This window comes from Rhodnius prolixus, unplaced genomic scaffold (genome assembly GCF_049639745.1).
Source record: "Rhodnius prolixus isolate KJV_2025 unplaced genomic scaffold, Rpr scaffold_7, whole genome shotgun sequence".
Taxonomy (NCBI): Eukaryota; Metazoa; Arthropoda; class Insecta; order Hemiptera; family Reduviidae; genus Rhodnius; species Rhodnius prolixus.
Genome location: NW_027411582.1, coordinates 7,064,817 through 7,083,241, shown reverse-complemented (window position 1 = coordinate 7,083,241; position 18,425 = coordinate 7,064,817). Strand labels below are relative to the sequence as shown.

At 36.2% G+C, this 18,425-nt stretch overlaps 1 protein-coding gene across 6 annotated transcripts in view; it reads left to right on the top strand.

Annotated features, from left to right (window-relative positions):
- Window positions 1–18,425, top strand: part of LOC141446851 (rho guanine nucleotide exchange factor 10-like) — a 518,303-nt gene that overhangs the window by 331,554 nt on the left and 168,324 nt on the right. For all 6 annotated transcript variants that reach the window (XM_074113739.1, XM_074113735.1, XM_074113736.1 and 3 more), the window contains one exon: window positions 8,218–8,271. The gene's annotated coding sequence lies outside the window, so the exon portion shown is untranslated. The remainder of the gene's footprint in view (window positions 1–8,217; window positions 8,272–18,425) is intronic.

The following is an 18,425-nucleotide window of genomic DNA, read 5'->3' as shown; positions in this document are numbered from 1 at the left end:
CAAAGCTTCATATGTTATCTCTCAAATTTCATTAACAAAGTTCTTAACTTTTTTCTCTCCCCCCGACTAAAGAAAAATATTGTCTTAATGTTGCCTCGAGGGGGCCGCACTAATAAACATGTATAATTAAAGAGAGAAAAAACTAGAAACGGAAGAAAATATTATTTTATTTACTTACGCCCACAGGAGATTATAAATATTGCGTAGGAGGAAAATGGGGATGTAAATTAATTGGGAAATTTGGTATAATTAAATGAAAACACGATTAATTTTTTTTGGTTGATTAATTTTGCTTTTGGCCCTAATCATTTTGTTTTATATAGTCGCTTGTGGCAGTCTTTTTTGGCGCGTTTCTTTTTTTGAACTGATGAGTGGGGATTGGCTCAGTGTTTGCACTTACAATAAGAATGGTTAGAGATGGCTTAGAAATTTCAGAGCCCCTAGGCAGCTGTGATGTGTTCTATGGTTTCCCACTTCTCTTCAGTCGTTCAGTACAACTGCCATTTTGAAGTTGTTCTTAGTCCTAACATTCAAGTCTCCACTGCCCTTGGGACCGGAAATGTCATCATTTTCCCCCCCCCACCCCCCACTGTCATGGCTGACAATATCTTGAAAATAAATGAGTGGGAAGTAGGTCCTGGAATATCCAACAATTAAACTAAGGATTCAAGATTGGCGAGGAATCGGTCAAATAAAAACAACAACTCTTCTTTTTTGCCAACGTTTCGACAAAAATATATTGTCTTCTTCAGGGCCTGGATATTACAAATACAAAAATACAAACAATTTAGAGAATCAGTAACATAGAAAATCAGTAAAAAAAACAGTAATATAAAAATGAAATATATAAAACGACGACTCTATACAGCTCTTCTCCCACCAATATGGACTTACGGACTCGAACTTTAAGGGAACAGCTAAAAAATCCAACATCAATAGACTGCAAACACTCCAATCCAAAATAGTAGACGCTCCATTCTATGTTAGCAACCACACAATATCCATACAGATCTCCAAATTCCACTCATCTCCGAACTTTTGCCAAAATTCGATATAAAAATTTTCATCAAAAACTCTCACTTCATCGCAACCCTTTAGCTGTAAACTTGTCTTCAACTACGCTACCCTTCAATCCTCGAAGACGGCTGAGGCGCCGTTGGCCCCGTGACCAACTGGGAGACTAATGGCGGCCCTGCCACGTTATTTATTTATTCACTTATCTCATTTACTTATTGTATCCTGTAGGTACAGGTGGAAATCTCAATAAAAGGATAAATAAGATAAAAAAATTTATATTTCTGATTTTTCACTGATTTTCCATGTTACTGATTCTCTAAATTGTTTGTATTTGTAATATCCAGGCCCTGAAGAAGACAATATATTTTTGTCGAAACGTTGGGAAAAAGACGAGTTATTGTTTTTATTTGACAAATACCTCGCCAATTTTGAATCCTTAGTTTAATAAAATTTAAGGTGACGAAACCTAAATACAGTGGTACCTCGGTTTTCGAACGACTTGACTTTCGAACCAATCAGTATTCGACCAAGAAATTCGAGAAAATATTGTCCTGAAATCCGAACAAACATTTGGAACTCGGAACACCACCGAGATGAGCCGAATTGTTTTTATATTTACACTTAGATAGATCTTATTTCTTGTTTAGATGCCTTGTTTTTTTACATAAAATATAAAAATTAGGCTCTAGTAAAACGGCCTAATATTTCTGGGGCTTAGAAACGAAATAAACTGACATAGTTTACATTATTTCTTATGGGATAAATTGTTTTGGTTCTCGAACACAATTCGTTCCGGAAGTGATACCGGAGGTACCACTGTATACATGTCCAACAATAATTTTAAAATTGAAAGATTTAAAAGTGTAAAAATTTCGGTGTAATTTTCAGATCTATATTCTGAACAGTATTGGTAAGAATTTAAATTTTCCAGCCCCCCTCCCAAAAAAGGAACGCTCCCCAAAAATAGAGACTCCTTTGAATTATTTATTGTTCCGGAAAAGACATAACAGGTGTCTGTCTGTTATCTGTCGTGGTGGATAGTGGCTACAGTTTTTTTTTTGGTGTTGTTGTTGTTGCTTGTAGCTGATATCGGTGTATGCGTGCGTGCGTCCAGAGTTTAGTTGAGGAGGAAGTAGATACTTGTTATTCCTCAGTGTCTTAAGAATCAAATCTTAGACTGTTGGGGGACGCCGCGCAGATCGTGCACTCTAGCGGTGGCTAAACGTAACGGCTGTTCTTCTTGCTGAAGGTAAGTAAGAAGAAGAAGAAGAAAGAGGAGCCCAGCCAGTGTTGGTAGAATGGCGTGAGGCTGCCAAAGAGTGAGTGAGAGAGAGATAAAAGATCGTCTCCCCTCTCTAGCTGGTTCACTACTTAGGCTACCTTACCTCTCTCTCCACCACTGGTGGTGGTGGTCGTGTGATCTTGCGGCAGTTAGATAGTTAAAAGATTACCGCTTGTTGTTTGTTGGCTCGTTGGGTGGCCGAACCCATAATATTATCTCTTCTCTGTGTTCTGTGGCTGCTTCTGCTGCTGTTTCTTTATTACCCCCACTTTGTTTCCCTTTTGGCTTGTTACCACGCTAAAAACAACGCACAGTATCAGATTCAAAAAATATGTTTACGAGACTTCATTTCCTTACTTCCTTCCTTTCCACTGTTTATATTACGTTTTCCTTTTTCATTAAATGATTTAATTAGATAATTTTCTTTCTTACATTTTGTGTAAACGGAAAAGTGAACTGCTGCTTTAAAAAAAAAAAATCCTTTGGGAACACTGAATGGACTTGCTGTTTATTTAATAAACGTTTCATTTTATATTACTTAGAATAGACAGTTGAATGGGGAACGATTCCCTTTACCTTCAATGGAAAGATGACCTGAATGGAGTTATCTTCTGGCAGTTAACAGATGCCCTTTTTTTTTGTATTTTACAGGAAGTTAACCATAAATCAAATTTCCTTTCACCTCTCTTGAGAACCAAAACTCTTTTTTGAATTAACTGTACAAATTAATTCCTCCGAATTGGGAATCATAGAAGTGGTGCATTTAAAGCTCGTCGATACTTGAATCAATGATACTTTAGAGGGAAATGTAAGCAAGTCCTATTTTTTCTTCCATGAAAATAAAGGATATTGGAAGTTCTGAGGATTTCCGGAGTGCTTGTGAGGTATGGGGGGGAGCCTTTAAAGAGGATCAGGAAGTTTGTTATTCCTGTCAACTGGCTCTTCTCTTGCCTAGAATCTTTCTGGAGAACTAGTTCTCTTAATTTTTTTAGGGAACCATCTAGGGAACATTCCTTATGGCTATGTTGCAAGAAGTTAGGGACTCACGGTACTCCTTCCATGTTCCCCTTTTATTGGCTACATTGAACAGTTTCCTAACTTTCCTACGGAGCTCCTTCAGCTGGTTATTCCACCAACCTACTTTCCTATAAGATGTCATCACTGTCTCCGCACAATTCTCTCAGTAGGCCGTCTAAACGAGTCCCGTCTGTTCTCCTAGGATTTCTGTAAGTAACCACCTTCTTACAGTCAAACCTTATGTCGAACCTAATGTACATACATGTGATCCGAAAGTGAGGGGATCTCGGACACATGCCAGTTCCTAACAAGGGTCGATACAAAATTAATTCCCAAAATTAGGTCGATCACTTCCCTACGAACAGAGTTGTGGAAGGTGGGTTCTTCTCCCTTATTAATAACATGCAAATTATTCGCATTAATGAAGTTTCTATTCTGTTCTGTTCTGTCCTAGTTGCACCCGGTAACCGTTATTGTTTCTCTTTCTAGGATTTTACTGGACAGCCTGGGCAATTGTCCAGGAGTTGATTATGGGTATATATACTGCCTAAAATCTTCTTCTTTTTTTTTTTCGTTTGTGTTTGTCTTCTTCAGAGTATATTGAAGGGGAAGAACTGTTTTCCACCCAATGAGTGTTATCCCTAATTGCCGGCTCCTACCTCTCTTCCTCAGAGAATTACCTGGAGAAACTGGGTAATTGGCTTTGTCACCTGCAGAGAGTGTTCTCTTCTGATACCAATGGATGATACTGTAGTTCTGTTCGGTCAACTTCTTTTCATTAGGGACCAGTTGGTCGAAGAATTTTATTCGCATAACTGCTGCTGGGTCCTTTGACCGTTTCCAAATGAAACTTTAAGTTTAAACTTTCTGTGGCTGAGCTTTTTTTTTTTTAAGCACAATTCTAAAAACCTCCTACTTTATGGTATTCCCCGGTGAACATTCATTCCTCTTCGGAAACAACTGAAGACGTTCGCAGTACTCTAATGAGGAGTTAGAAAACAAAAATAAATAAACTAAGAGAGTATTTAAAGCTGAAGAAGAAGACTAAACCAAGAAAATGGATGTCACAGAACTCACTCTGTTAGTGACTGACCCGGTTTGAAGTTGCGTCAACATCTTCTTGCCTGTACTAAGTGAGTTTAGGGAGGAACACGGGCCGTATTAAGAAGTTTTAATAAACTGGCCAAACTATGTTTTGTGCGCCAGGGCCGCCTTATGTTAGTGGCGTTATTCTTCAGCACTCTCTCGTCGTTCTTGTTTCTTAAATAACAAGAACGCATTACCACTGGTCTGTCTGTCCGCCTGTCAGTTCTCTCTTGCTGCTTCTCCATTTCTCTCTCTCTTCCGTGCAACTCTTTTCCAGTATCTCCTCTCATCACTCTCTCCCACTGCTTGATGATAATTGTGAAACTGGACTCGTCCTTCATTTTCAACTTCTTCTCCTTATTCCCTCACTACTTCCTGTAATTGTTCGTTTGATAAATTATTGTAAAAACTAGTTGACAGTATTCTAGTCTCTTCATTTTCTTATACTTCCCGCTTTTGTGCGTCTGTCCGACCGACTGACAGACTTGGAATTGTGTGCTCCGTATTATTAACTTTTCATTAACTTAGTGCAGGAACTGAGTGTTGAATTTAAGAGAAAGAAGCTTAGCAGCATCACATATACCTTGGATTTATTCTCTTTCACTTACTTCACTCTCTCTCCTCCCCTCACAATCCTGTAACTCCCCCCCCTTTATATTAAACTACAAAGCACTTAAGACTAAACTATAATCTCTCCATCCTGTTTAATCCTGTCCTCTTTCCAAACTAAATTATTTTTTCATTTAGATTAGAGTGCCCGATAATAATAAATAAGCTTCTAGTTCCGAATCGGCCAACCGAAATCGCTTCCTCTTTACTATAAAATTGTATTCTTATTTTTTTTTTGGACTCCTTGGAAACAGCTCCCAAGATTTACTGTAAACTTAGTTTACTTACTGAACCACAACTTTAATTAAGCACGTTGCTTAGGAACAAATTGAGTTTCGCCGCCGATAGAATATCTAGTAAAATTAAAAGCATAAAATGTAAAGAAAATTCTTTAATTGGAAATGCTACTTAACAAATAAACTTTTCGCATGAAAATGTTTATCGACAATTACTCCATCGATACTAAAATTTGTAATAAACAATTAATTTTGCTTATAAAACATTTTTTTGCAACAGATTTATTTGGACTTTTTTATTGGGATGCAATTTCAGACTGAAAACTTAGACTGTGGCGTAGCTGATAGTTTACTTTGTAATTTATGACTAGTCCAGCTGATTAATATTCTAGTTTGAAACTTTTGTCAGATTGGCAGATACAATTCGAACTGTGTGGAGATATCGGTACCAGACTTTTTGACGTGAATACGTCTTTTAATTTACTATCATCAAACCAAAAAAACCTAATGATAACAAAATCGGGGGATACAGTTTAGCATTATAGTTTCGAATCTATCGTCTACATCCAAAATTAAATTAGACCATTGGATAGCTAAAGGATCAAAGAATTCATTATAAGCGAGGACTGTGGCGCATCGCGCGCGGTGGAGGGGGAAGCACCGCAATTGTGAGATCATTTTGCTGCGTATCGTAGATTTGCAATTAAGTATAACTTTTGACTCGGCGAAGCTACGATGTTCGATCAAGTTTTAATCGTCAGCTGTCGTCACAATCTACCGTTTGTATATAAAACATTAGTGTAAAATAGTGTCAGTGAATATAATAAGGTGTTAGAATTAAAAAATATTATCAAAAATATATAATGTCGGCCTATAAGCCTCGAATAGCCAAAACCAAATACAGAGGTCGTATACGGTTGGAAAGGGCTTCTCAAGAACAATCGAATGGTAATAATAAATCACCATATAACCGAGTCAAGCTGTGCCGGGAACGTAAAAGAATGAATGCGGCCGAGAGGATCAACGACGGTGTCAGTACATCTGCAGCTGGGGCGGTTGAAATTATACAAGTGGATGATGAAATCGCTTCTACATCGACAACGGACTGTATAGGCATAGTATGGTGTCCGATCGTCGATTATGAAGACACATTGGGCAGCAGCTAGTTTACGTTTCACTACGACTTTTGTCAACAATCCATTCGGACATAAGTGTGTGATGTGTGTGATCGTCTATGGTTTCTGCGCTCATTGAAGCTAACAAAACTCTTACCGCTGCTTAATAATACTTTCCCTGAAAAGCCAGTAGCGGACTTTTTCTTTAAAACTCCGGTGATGCCACTAAATATGGGTGGGTTCATTTTTGAAACCATCCCTGTGTGGGGCGTGTGTTTAAATGAATTAATGGATGCGAAATATCTAGGCTGACGTGAGGTTTCTATTTACTATTGGCCAACATTACTAGACGCACAATAGCCCTTATCAGTTTACCTACAGCCCCAAAAGCAACATATCACTGTGTAATTCAAACCCTCACCGACAAACTAATGTTGTTGTGTTATGTTTGGTTTGTCAGTATGTACGTTTTGTGTATCGATACAATAATAAGGCCGAACTACGCAATATCTAGTTTCTCGATATCAGAAGCCTAACTCTGAAACTTGTACCTTCTACAAATGGTATCTACTAATTAGTCTATTGGTTCTCACAGTGTTGTAGGATTGTGTTCTCTAACTTAACAGTCCATCTCCATCTCTTCTGGCCGCTCATTGGTCACATTCTTTCGTTTAATTAATCACTAAAAACCTGAACTGATAAGAGTCTCCCCAATGTTTACAGGATTTACATTCCATTAAATCCATATCTCACTCTGGTATTTATTGTATTAGATGGGTTATGTTAAACAGGATTATAAATGCTAATGTTGGAATTATTGAAATCCTGCTTATAAGGGAGATCAAGAAGTCATACTGTTGAATTTGGATTGTGATATGTGTACTGGATTAAAGCAAGGATATCGTAGCTGAAATTACTCTGATGATGCCATCATCTCAACATAGGTAGATAGAAGTAGATAGTCTCACTCTATCTGCCTTGTGAGACACCACAAAGAAATGGAGCCAGAATACCTGGATCTCGTCTGGGAGGTCTGATTCCTGAATTTAGTGAATGAAATGGTTGAAGGGACTTCCTTGCGTGGTCATTGGGCATCCAGTATTACTGGCGAACACCTGGCCACTTGCTTCGAAGAACACACTTTACAGACCTTTTTGGGGATGAACTGATAATTATTTTGGTCCAGCAAAAGAATGCACTAGAGCCTTGGCACAGTCATTTCAACGATTCCTCCACTTAACTTGCCTCCTCCAGGAAAGTCACCTTCAAGCTTGCATCCTTATTGAAAATACCCCCAAAAATATCCTCCCTATTGTCATGATCTTCGGGCTCGATCCTCACTCATATGAATCACCCTGAATCACTTTTCCACGGCCCCTATTTCCACTTGAATCATTTCGCTGCGCACAGCCAGCTGCATGGCTGCAGGCAATCGTTTCTACTTAACATCTTGTCGATAATAGGTTCTGAAATGAACTTCCCTAATCTTCTATTATTAAGATTCACGCTGGCTCGCTCATCATTATAACATACTGATCCCTGGGAATGAAAGGAAAGTGGAAAAACCTGCCTTCTCAATCAAAATATCTCTTTAAAAAAAACCGATTGCCAAAATGGGTGAGTTCACTCACAGAAAGGTCGGGTTCGAGTTTAAATGGCTGCCCTTAGATTTCCTCCCCATAGGAACCTCTTACTGCTCACGATATTTATCTGACACAAGCACCAAACACTGTACGGATGCATGCCTCTTGCAGTTCACTGAAAAAGTCTTTAGGGGCTAATTATAGCTAATTAATAAACATTGATGCGCCTTAATAAGTTATTAATAACAATAATTTCATTGCTTTGTTTGCAGGCGGACTTCATCGAGCACTGTTGAGAAAACAGAGCAGTCGTGTATCAGCTCGTGGTGAGTTAAGACAGATTTATGGTTTTTTATCTTTTTATGGTGATGATTGGATATGGTAATCGTTTTTTATAACCAATGAACAGGTGTGTTGCAAATGATGGGTTCTTATATGTTGGTATTTGTATAGAGGAGCATAACGCCCACGATAATCGAGCCTTAGACACGCAAATCGCAAAGCTTAAGATGTATTAGTGGTCTGGGTTTGATTCCCCGGCCTTGCCTTTAAGTTTATATTATGGTTAATAAAAGGAATTTATGGTAAAGTATGTTAGCTATCTGGCTCTGTGCACGACACCTAAGTTGTACTTGGATGTTAGGTTACTTGATTTTATACGTAAACCACTCCTCTCATTACTTTTTATCTTAACTACAAAGCTTTTAAGTTCTATTTGTTGCTGAATCTTGGCAGCTCTTATTGAGTAGTTCCTCAAGATGCATTTCCGGTTGGCTGGTTGTCGATATTTATATTAAGATATGTAAAATTAATCTTGAACAAAAATAATATTTCCAGGTGCTGGAACAATAATTCCACCTATCCTCTAAACCAGGAATGGCGAACCTTTTTGAGACGTGGGTCAAATTTTGTTCATTTTTTTTCAGTACTAGCTCTCTTAATGGGTCACGAATGCTCATTTGCACAAGAGTTAAGTTTTAAAAATTTTAAACTGAATATTTTCAAAACTAAACATCTTTAAAATTCAGTTGGCTTAACAGGGTAAAACGGGACGAAACAAATGGCTATGGAAGTCTCTTTTTACAAACATAAATTGAACAAAACCTTACAAAAGTGTGTTTTATCTGAAGGAAAATCTAAATATGGTTATTTGCTTTGGGTTGTCGATTTTTTTAACAAACAAAATATGTATAAAATTATACATTTTATTTGATATTTTGTAAACACTTTTGCTTTATATCAAATACTACAAAAGCATTTGTCGTCATTTGCGTTTTAGAACTGTAATGATCAAACTAAAGGTAATAGATATAGCATTTTAATTGCTTTTGTGTCCAATGCGTGATTGAAAAAAATACAGTGTAAAATATAAATTATCCACACAATTAGAAAATCTAAATCAACCCGCGTAAACAAACAAATGGTTGCCTAGCAATTATGGGTCAGTGAAAAAGCTTGCACAAACGGATAGGTTTGCCATCACTGCTCTAAAGCAAGTAGAAGGAACCTGCATTTAGGAATAGTCACAGCCCCCCGGGTGACACAACTTCCAAACCCTTTCCTAGTTTACCCCTAAGAAGAAACCATTAAATCGTACCACTAGGGACAGACGATTCACCAGGTACTAGCCTGTCCCTTTATGAGGGCTATCCCAGATAGAACAGAAGAGTCGACAGGTAATAAGGATGTCCCCACACAACTCACATCAAACTTTCTCTAACACTTTCCCCCCATACATTTTTTTTTAGGTTCGCTTTTCCAAGTTAAAGGTAACAGGCTTTCCCAGGAATCTCTGGGTGGACAGGAATGGTTAGGAATACAGAATTCCTTGATGTCAAATCCTCTTCGTCCACCACCAATACTTCAAAGATATCTACCCAGATTAAGAAGTAAAATGGTTCTAGATAGAGATGCACTAGATGCACTTTCCTAAGGAAGAATACTTTTTGCTTAGTTAACTTTTATTGGTCCAGGAAATGGCAGTTTTTTGGTTGGTCTTTGCTATACCTCCTGTAAAAAACAGGAATTACGTATTTAATAAGAGAATTGTACCGTTCGTTTACACCAGAGTGCGTTGCTTATTATTGGATGAAACGCAGATAAATAACAACAGCAACAAAATACAATGGAATTTATGTTACAATATCTGTATTTAAAGAAGAAATATCCTGCAATCCAGATTGTGGATTTATGTATGTAGATAATACGTATTTTGTGCGTGGGTGAACTTTTGGAGGATTTTCTGTTTTTCCCGTGCGCTCAAAACGAGATCATTTGTGCTGATGTTTTTTTCACCATGATCGATTGCTCATAAATAAATACCACAACTTGTTTTGTACAAACAATTAGAACTGTGCAAACAGTGCGTCACTATATTGTACAAATGTAAACAAAGTTGAATTAAATTTTAACAAATTTTTTGTTTTAAATTCTAATGAAATCTATTTTTAATCCAGTTATTATGTTTTTATAAATTCTTTAATTTTTATTAGAATTTTCCAGTTAATTAACATTTTCATTAAAAGAAAAATTTATTCAATTCCATTGAATAATATTTTTTTGCGTCATTAGTCAACACTTTGGTTCATTATATTTATAAATTTCCACAGCTGTTTTTGGTTTATTACAATGTGCGTAAAGGGATATTTAAACATCCGGTATTTCTGTTGTTTTATTTGACTTAACTGTTCAAATATAATAATAATTAATTTTCATAATGGAAATTCCGTGCAAATATTTATCCTGCTTTTCTCTCTTTCTATCTCACTCTTAAGATTTACTCTTTCATAAAAATATATTGTTTTAATATTATTTGTATCTAAATTAAATTAAATTTATTAGAGAAAATTAAATTATTTGCGAGAAAAACAAAATATGATTAGTTACGTCACTCTGTTGTCGTAATTATTGTAATTAAATTGGCTTCCTTTAATGTTTGTCGTCACAGTTTTCCCGCAAAATAACACCTTTACCAATTAGTTAGACTTTAATAACTTATAAATATTATACAGGCTACATAAATATGTGTGATCTGGGTGATAGGTATGAAATGGTACTTGCCTGGGATTGGATCACCACAAACTGAAGTAAGTTTTGTTGGCCTCAATTGATGGCGGAAGCTATGTTGTCTATAATCTGTAGAAAGGGAATGGGTTCAAGTTTGCCTCCAGAAAAATAGCCTCTGTAATCATTTATAAGGGACTTTTTCTAACCCGTTCAGTAAATTTGGAATAGCACGCGATAAAAAAAAAAAGTAGAAGAAAGGAAATTTTGTTCTGTTGGCTACATCGCAGCTTCTGCTCTGTCCATTTGGAAGATGAGGGATTTGGAGAGACTCTGGGCGGAAGTGACAGTGAAAGATGTATAGAAGGATTTGGTGGATAATTTTTTTTTTTTGGGATCTGGCAAAGAAGCATTTAAGAGTTTTGTTGGATATGGTGCGAGTGAGGATTACAAGATACTGTGTTTTCCTTATGGGGTACTATCCCTTACGAAGGACAATAATAATTAAGAAAGAATTCGGTCAGATAAAAGATCCACTGATATTCTAAAATATTACCTTAAAGATTGTCCAAGCTAATCAGGAAGTTTTTGATCCCCGGAGTTGTTGATTCTCAGACCCTTTTCCGGACCTAATAATAATAAAGGGTCTTCCGTTTTTCGTGAATTCATGGCTCATTGCCAAAAAAAAAAAAAAAAATTGTCGTTTTCAGGGATCCTTAAAAACTTGTATTTCTTACGTCAATTTATTATCATAAGATTTGACGCGATTACACTACTTCCTGGTTGAATCAAGATGGAAGTAAATGGACTTCGTGGGAGTTCCTTCCCCCCCCTTTGATTCTAGATTGTAAATTTTAGACTTCCTGTTTCTAGTTTTGAATAAATTCTTAAAGTATTTGAAATTTAAAAATATATTTTTTGTTCGTCCAACAAGACAACTCTCCATGTATAATAAATATTTATGAAAACAAAGACTGGAATTTATATGTTGTGCTATATAATACAAAAAAATAAAAATCCATTGTTTACTACATCTAACTGTATAATATAGCAGTAGGCAATATGGGAGATCTATTGAATTAGGTTTATATTTTGGACAATAGGTGCATAACTGGCTAGTCTGTGTGTTTTATTACATGTTAATAATAAATTTAAAGATTAATATTTCTCCTTTAAATAAGAGGGCAAGGCAAAAGACAGAGAGTATCTTGTTTGTAATTTGAATAAACATGCTTCTAGTTCTTGTTCTTTATAAGTATACAAGAAACATGGCATCCTAACTTCTTGGTATTTGTTAATATTTCACTGACCACCTTTTGTTTGTGCTCTTTTTGAGACATGAGCTGATTTTGATCGTGGGCAAAAGTGGTCTCAGTCACAGGGCTGTGAAGTTTTTGTCAAGTTAGTGTTTTGGTGTGTTGTTGATTTTTTTTTTGCAGTAAGCCCTTCCTAGGGTCCGGACTTAATAGACTTTGGAGTGCGTGATCACAAATATTTGGCTTTCAGCCCCTCTCCACCATTTCTTTGTTTGCCACCATTGTTGAATCCAAGAAAAATATGTAGGATTAGTCGGAAGGGTTGTTACCCTCCTCAGATGGGGGAGGTAAAGGAGTGCCACCAGCTCAGTGAAGAAGGGTGTGGGGAAGGGTGGTTTATACTTACCTTGAGCGCCACGCTGTTGTTCAAAGAATCGGATGCAGGAAAAAAAAAAGGAAATAAAATAAATAAATTAATAAGTAAATAAAGGAATAAACAAAGGAGTAGGAAGAGAGGATGCTTATGGGTGAAGTAATGGGTCCTTGGGGGAACAACAGCGAAAACCCCCAATACCTGAAACAGTAAGTCGTGCTGAAAAGGGAAGATCTATGCCTCAATTATAGGCAGACAGTCACTAAGGAGGAAAGGAATAAGGAGAAGCAGTATAATTATTTTATTTTATCTAGTTTAAATTAACGGGGCAATCAGTCAAATTATGTTGCACCAGCAAAAGACCTCATACAATTGATAGCCAAAACGGAAGAGTAAAAGAAAATTTTAGATAGATTATGAAATAATATATTAACCACAAAAAACCTGATAATTACATTGAAATCCAGCTGGCCAAAAATATGTAACATGTTTCCTAACAATTATAAATAATATTAATAATAAAAAAAACTAATGTTCAAAAACCAAACTGGCTCACTTCTCACTCGGTCCAATTTCCTTTTACCTAGCTTTCCACCAGCGCTGGGGTCACTGCCACACGTACCGCTCTCCTTCAGCGAACTTCGAATTTGTCAGACACCAGGTTCTCGCTCTGTGCGTCTCTGCTTGGCTGTAGCTTGCTTAATTCTGCGTGGTTAACGCAAGCTATTCCAGAATCCAAATTATTTTTTTTCCTTCAATACATGTGTCGTTCCAAGCGTCAGAACCAACTCTTCTATATTAACGCTTTTTTTTTTTTTATATTTTATTTATCCAGCTTCCGCTGCCTGCTGCAATCCTTGATGTTCTCTCTTCTTTTGTTTAGTTATTTTTGTTTTCTCTTCTAATTCTTTCATTTTTCCCACTACTGCTAAGCCTAATTTTTTTTTAAATAAACAAAATAACATTCACTTTATTAGGAGGTGCCTAAAAAAATGACTGACCCCCCCCCTCAAAGAAAAATCTAAAAATCATTGTTAATTATTTTTGGTTATTAATTTTTTCCCTTTTTAATTATTATTATTTTTTTGTTTTGTTTTATCTCCTCCATCAGGGTGACCAACCTGCTTATTATTTTCTTTTCAACCCATAACATTCTGCTATTTTCTGTGATGACTTGATCAGTCATTTTCATTTCTTTCACAGTCTTTCAGTGTTTTTTTGGGGGGGTCATTAAGGGTGAACCTGCTTGGGAATTTTCACAACTTGGGTGAGGGTACAATTCGGGGAAACGGATGGGGAAGAGTTTTCTTGCAACAGTAAGAGATTTCTTATCCGATAACCAGTGCTGGCTATTGTTGACATAATTTTCGGCGGCATGTCTCGATAATAGCCACTGTGGTTTTCATTATGGTTTCCCTGCTTTTCAAAAAATGTCTTTCCTCCAATGGATTTTGGCTCTTGGTAGGTATTTGGGGGTACTCAAACTTATTCTTCAACAACTGCCCAGATAATATTCTATTCTTTACAAGTTTTTTTTTTTTTAAATCGATATGGTATAAGATTGAATAAATGAGAAGGTTTTTTTATGAGAAGAGTGTACAGGAAGTGAACCGAAACAGCCGGAAGTGACTAATGAAATTTCGAAACCTTCAGAGCAGGCCAATAACTCCTCGTACAGATCTCCTCCTGTCTAAGCGGTTAATTGGTTTGAGTTGAATTTGGTTTTAAAGGAGAGAGAGAGAGAGACGTTCAGGAAGGAAGGAGGGAGGGGAGAAGATGGTCGGTCCAGCAGAGGAGGATGCTGTGCAGTGAAACGATCCAGAATGGTGTTCCCCTCCGTCGTTGCTCGACCCAGCCTCTATCTCACTTACTTAGCTTCTGCACGTTCCACTCCATAGTAAACCCTGGTTTACTGTCTTCAAAACTAATTAGTACCCTACGGCTTTAACTGTAATCTAATAGTAGGGGTATATCGGGTACTTATTTCGCTAAGTTTACTGTAAAAGAGGGAAATCATCTTTTTTGAAACTAGACAATTTTTAAAACTAGAATTTTTAAATTCATAGCTCAAATTATGCAAAAAAAAAAAAAAAATAAATAAAATACAAGAAAAATCGCCAGCATAATTCTAATTTTATAGAGCTACAACATTTTTAAATGCAAGTTTAACCGTTTCTTTGTAAAACGGAAGTGATACGATCTACTGAAATTCTGAAATACTGAAATTGATTTGGGGTGTTATTAGGAAGGAGAAAAAAATCCTTACATTTCTCTCTATAGTTTCTTTTATCCTTGTAAGTAAGAAAGTTATCCTTGCAAAGAGGATATTATCCCTTGTGATCCTGTGGAGTATTTCGAAGAGGCAGAACTTCGATATTTTAACTCGTTCTTATTTCAGAACAAAGTACTATTTTCGAAATCAATATTAATTTCAACGAACTTAAAAAAAAAATTGCTAGAATTCCAAAATTTGTGGGGGGCGGGAAATCGTTTTACCGGAAGTAAGATTTTATTGAGTAGAATATTGATCTTTAATTCCTTTTCTTCTACAAAGTAGGCGCCACAGTAGCCGAGCGGTGGTTAGAGGCGAGACCTGTAAAGCTAATTTGTATTGTTGAACTGGGTTCGATTCCCCGGTCTTTAGGCCTTGGATTTTATGGTTAATAGAAGAAATTTACAATAAAGTATGTCTGCTAGTCGCCTCCGTCCACGTCACCTAATTCGGTAGTTGGACGTTAAGCCCCGCCTGAAGAAATAAGCAATTACTTCCTTTTCTTCTACTAAATAAAAGAAGGTACAGTAATCTTGCTGCAGCCTGTACTATTTTGAGTTTTCGCCAGACTATCCGTTTTTTTTGAGCTCTACTTAGACTTTTTCTAAAAGATGCCCAAAAATTTTTATACAACTTGGCATGATTTCGGTTTTATTAGCAATTGTTAAAAATAGCTTTGATTTTTGAAACATTTTTCGGTAGAAAAACAAAAACTTATTTTGTGGGTAATTTCGAAACGGTGGGTTACAGTTGAAAGCATTACTTCCGAATTTGAAGGTGGGAGGACTAGGTAGTTAGTGGGTAGTGTAACTAAACACATTCACTTACCGGAAGCCTGTAGGATGTAATTTATTGCAAGCATATCCAAGCTAATTAACAGAATTCCACTAAATGCATCCTTTAAAATTCATTATTAGTTTCTAATAGTCGATTAACATCGTAAATATTCCAGTAATTGGAAGTCTTGAGAGTTTATCAGCTGTTTCCCTTTTTTGTTATTTCTACAACCACTTGAACCCCGCCAAAAAAAGGGAAGAATTTAAAAAAAAAAAAAAAATAATAAGAAGAATTTCTGGAATCTTGTTAGTTTCCTTAGAATTGATTACGCAGCCTAAGGGGGCTGGCTATCTGCGGTTGGCCGCAAAATTATCTTTGTGCTATCTGATCTCATTAATTTTTTCGTGGTCTTGAAGATAGATTGGGAGTGGAGAGAGAAAGAAATGAACTTTACCGCCAGAGAATTCCTTCTTTTTTTCTTCGCATTTTTCCATCTTTTTCAAATTAAGGAATAATAAATCAACTTGCGACCAATCGTCGTCTTTGCAGTCGACAATTTATTGTCATTAAATTTAAATTTATTTTTTTCAAAATCTAGATTTATTTATTTATTTTAAATCAAGCTCTTGTTTCAAAGCTCGCACATTCCAAAACATGAAGATTTTTTTATATTTATTTTGTCCTTAAAAAAAAAGAAGTATTTTGCATCTCCATACTTCCTCATCCTGCAATAGTATCTTCCAGAAAGATCCTTTTTTTTTTTCTTCAAACTTTTCGAAAAGGAAGGGAGCATCCTTTTCAGGTTAATATAGTTGTCCACTGACCTCTGCACTTTGTTGCATATCAGACATAACCGCGCAATTCCTCTAGCCTGTTCTGCATTTTTATGTTGGGCCCCCTTTCCAAGCCATTCTAGGTACAACTCCCTGAATCAGCTTCACCTAAGTTACGGGACGTGCTTACCATAAAGTAGATCCTTGAGCGAAGAAATGGCGTATTTTTTTTTGCTAGATTAAGTCTGATTCTAACGCACAGTATTAATTTCAAAATTATATTTGAACTGTTTTTGTTCTATACAGGGTAAACCAGAAGTTATTGTCCATAGGCCTACTGTGTGTAGTACATCTAAAGTGGAGTTCAATGACGTATTGGCCAACTTCATATTTTCCTCTGTTCTTGAGTGACGCCACTTTAATTTTTTTTTTCTAAAATCATTACTTTTGTCCAATAAAAATGTTATTACTCAGAAAGTTTTAGTCCGAATTCGATTCTGATAACACGGTTAGAAAGATAGATAAATTTTCTAAAAATGCACACCATTTCAAAGCATAAGTTATTCTCCAAACTGCCTCACCTCTTGGATACTGGAAAAATAAAAGTAATCGAAATTTTTAAGAAAACTTAATAGGACCTTATGTGATCATTATCCGACGTAGGTAAAAGTTTTCAACTAGCAATAATATGACTGCAAAGCTAATATGCATTGTGGTACTGGGTTCGATTCCTGGTCTTGGCCTTGGATTTTATTTAATGGTTAAATGAGAAATAGTAAAGTACGTTTGCTATTCGCCTCCGTCCACGACACCTGGGTAGTTGGACGTTAAGCCCCGCCTGAAAAAATAGGCGATTACTTTACTTTACTTTTTTTTATCCGACGTTAGGTGCTGGCACTTTTTAGTAAAAGTTTCCTTGTTTAATCGGCTTTCAAAATGGTATATCATTTTCCAGGATTCCTTTTATCTTCGTACGAGAAATTACGTTTTGTTTTGCAAGAAAACGTGTTCACGAGCACACTAGTGTTAGTTCATCAAGTGGTTTAATTCATTGAAAACTCTTTTAGATGGACCAGTAGTCAAAATTTTAAAGTAGATTGTCTTAAAATAAGGAAGTCAAAAGTTAGAAATTGCACTAAAAATTACTTCTAAACTCTCTGAAATATTTGAGAAAATGTTAGGAAATATTTTAAACAAATACTCATATACTCGTAGTTTGTATTTTCTTTAAATTCATTCGTCTTTTTATCTGTCTTACTAACCGTGTCATCAGAATCGAATTCGGACTAAAACTTTCTGAGTAATAACATTTTTATTGGGAAAAAGTAAGGATTTTAGAAAAAAAAAATTAAAGTGGCGTCACTCAAGAACAATGGAAAATATGAAGTTGGCCAATACGTCATTAAACTCCACTTTAGATGTACTACACACAGTAGGCCTATGGACAATACTTACTGGTTCATCCTGTATATAAGTAATGCGAATATTTGTGGCCTTACTTTGAAATTTTACTGTTATTATTGATTACAATTGATTAACAGTTCATCTGTAATAATAATAAAAAGAAAATTGATGGAAAAGCGACAAAAGAATGGTCAATTATAAAAAGAAAAGAAAAGAAAATTGGAAAAAGTCTGTGGAAATGTAATAATTTTCTCCTTTTTTTAACACAACTAGTTGTGTGTTCCTGTTTTTATAAGGCAGGAATCCCATTTGGTAAGGGGGAAGAGTGGAAGAAATGGACGAAGGCGCTGAAGGAAAAACCTCTGAAAAAAATAGCAAGAAGTGGGCAGTGGGCAAGTGGTGGGGAGAGGAAAAACAGGAAGAAAATCTTTTCTCTTCGGGATGGATCCTCGGTTTGATGGGACCTCGTTAGGTGACGATTGTGTTCAACTATTCGCTCCCATTCTCATATATATATCTGTACCTCGGAGGGAAAAGGCACCATGTCCATTTTTTTCGATTTTCAGATTTTGGCATCATTTAACAAATTTTTTGTTGCTCTTTCTACAGGTGTAAAGCACTA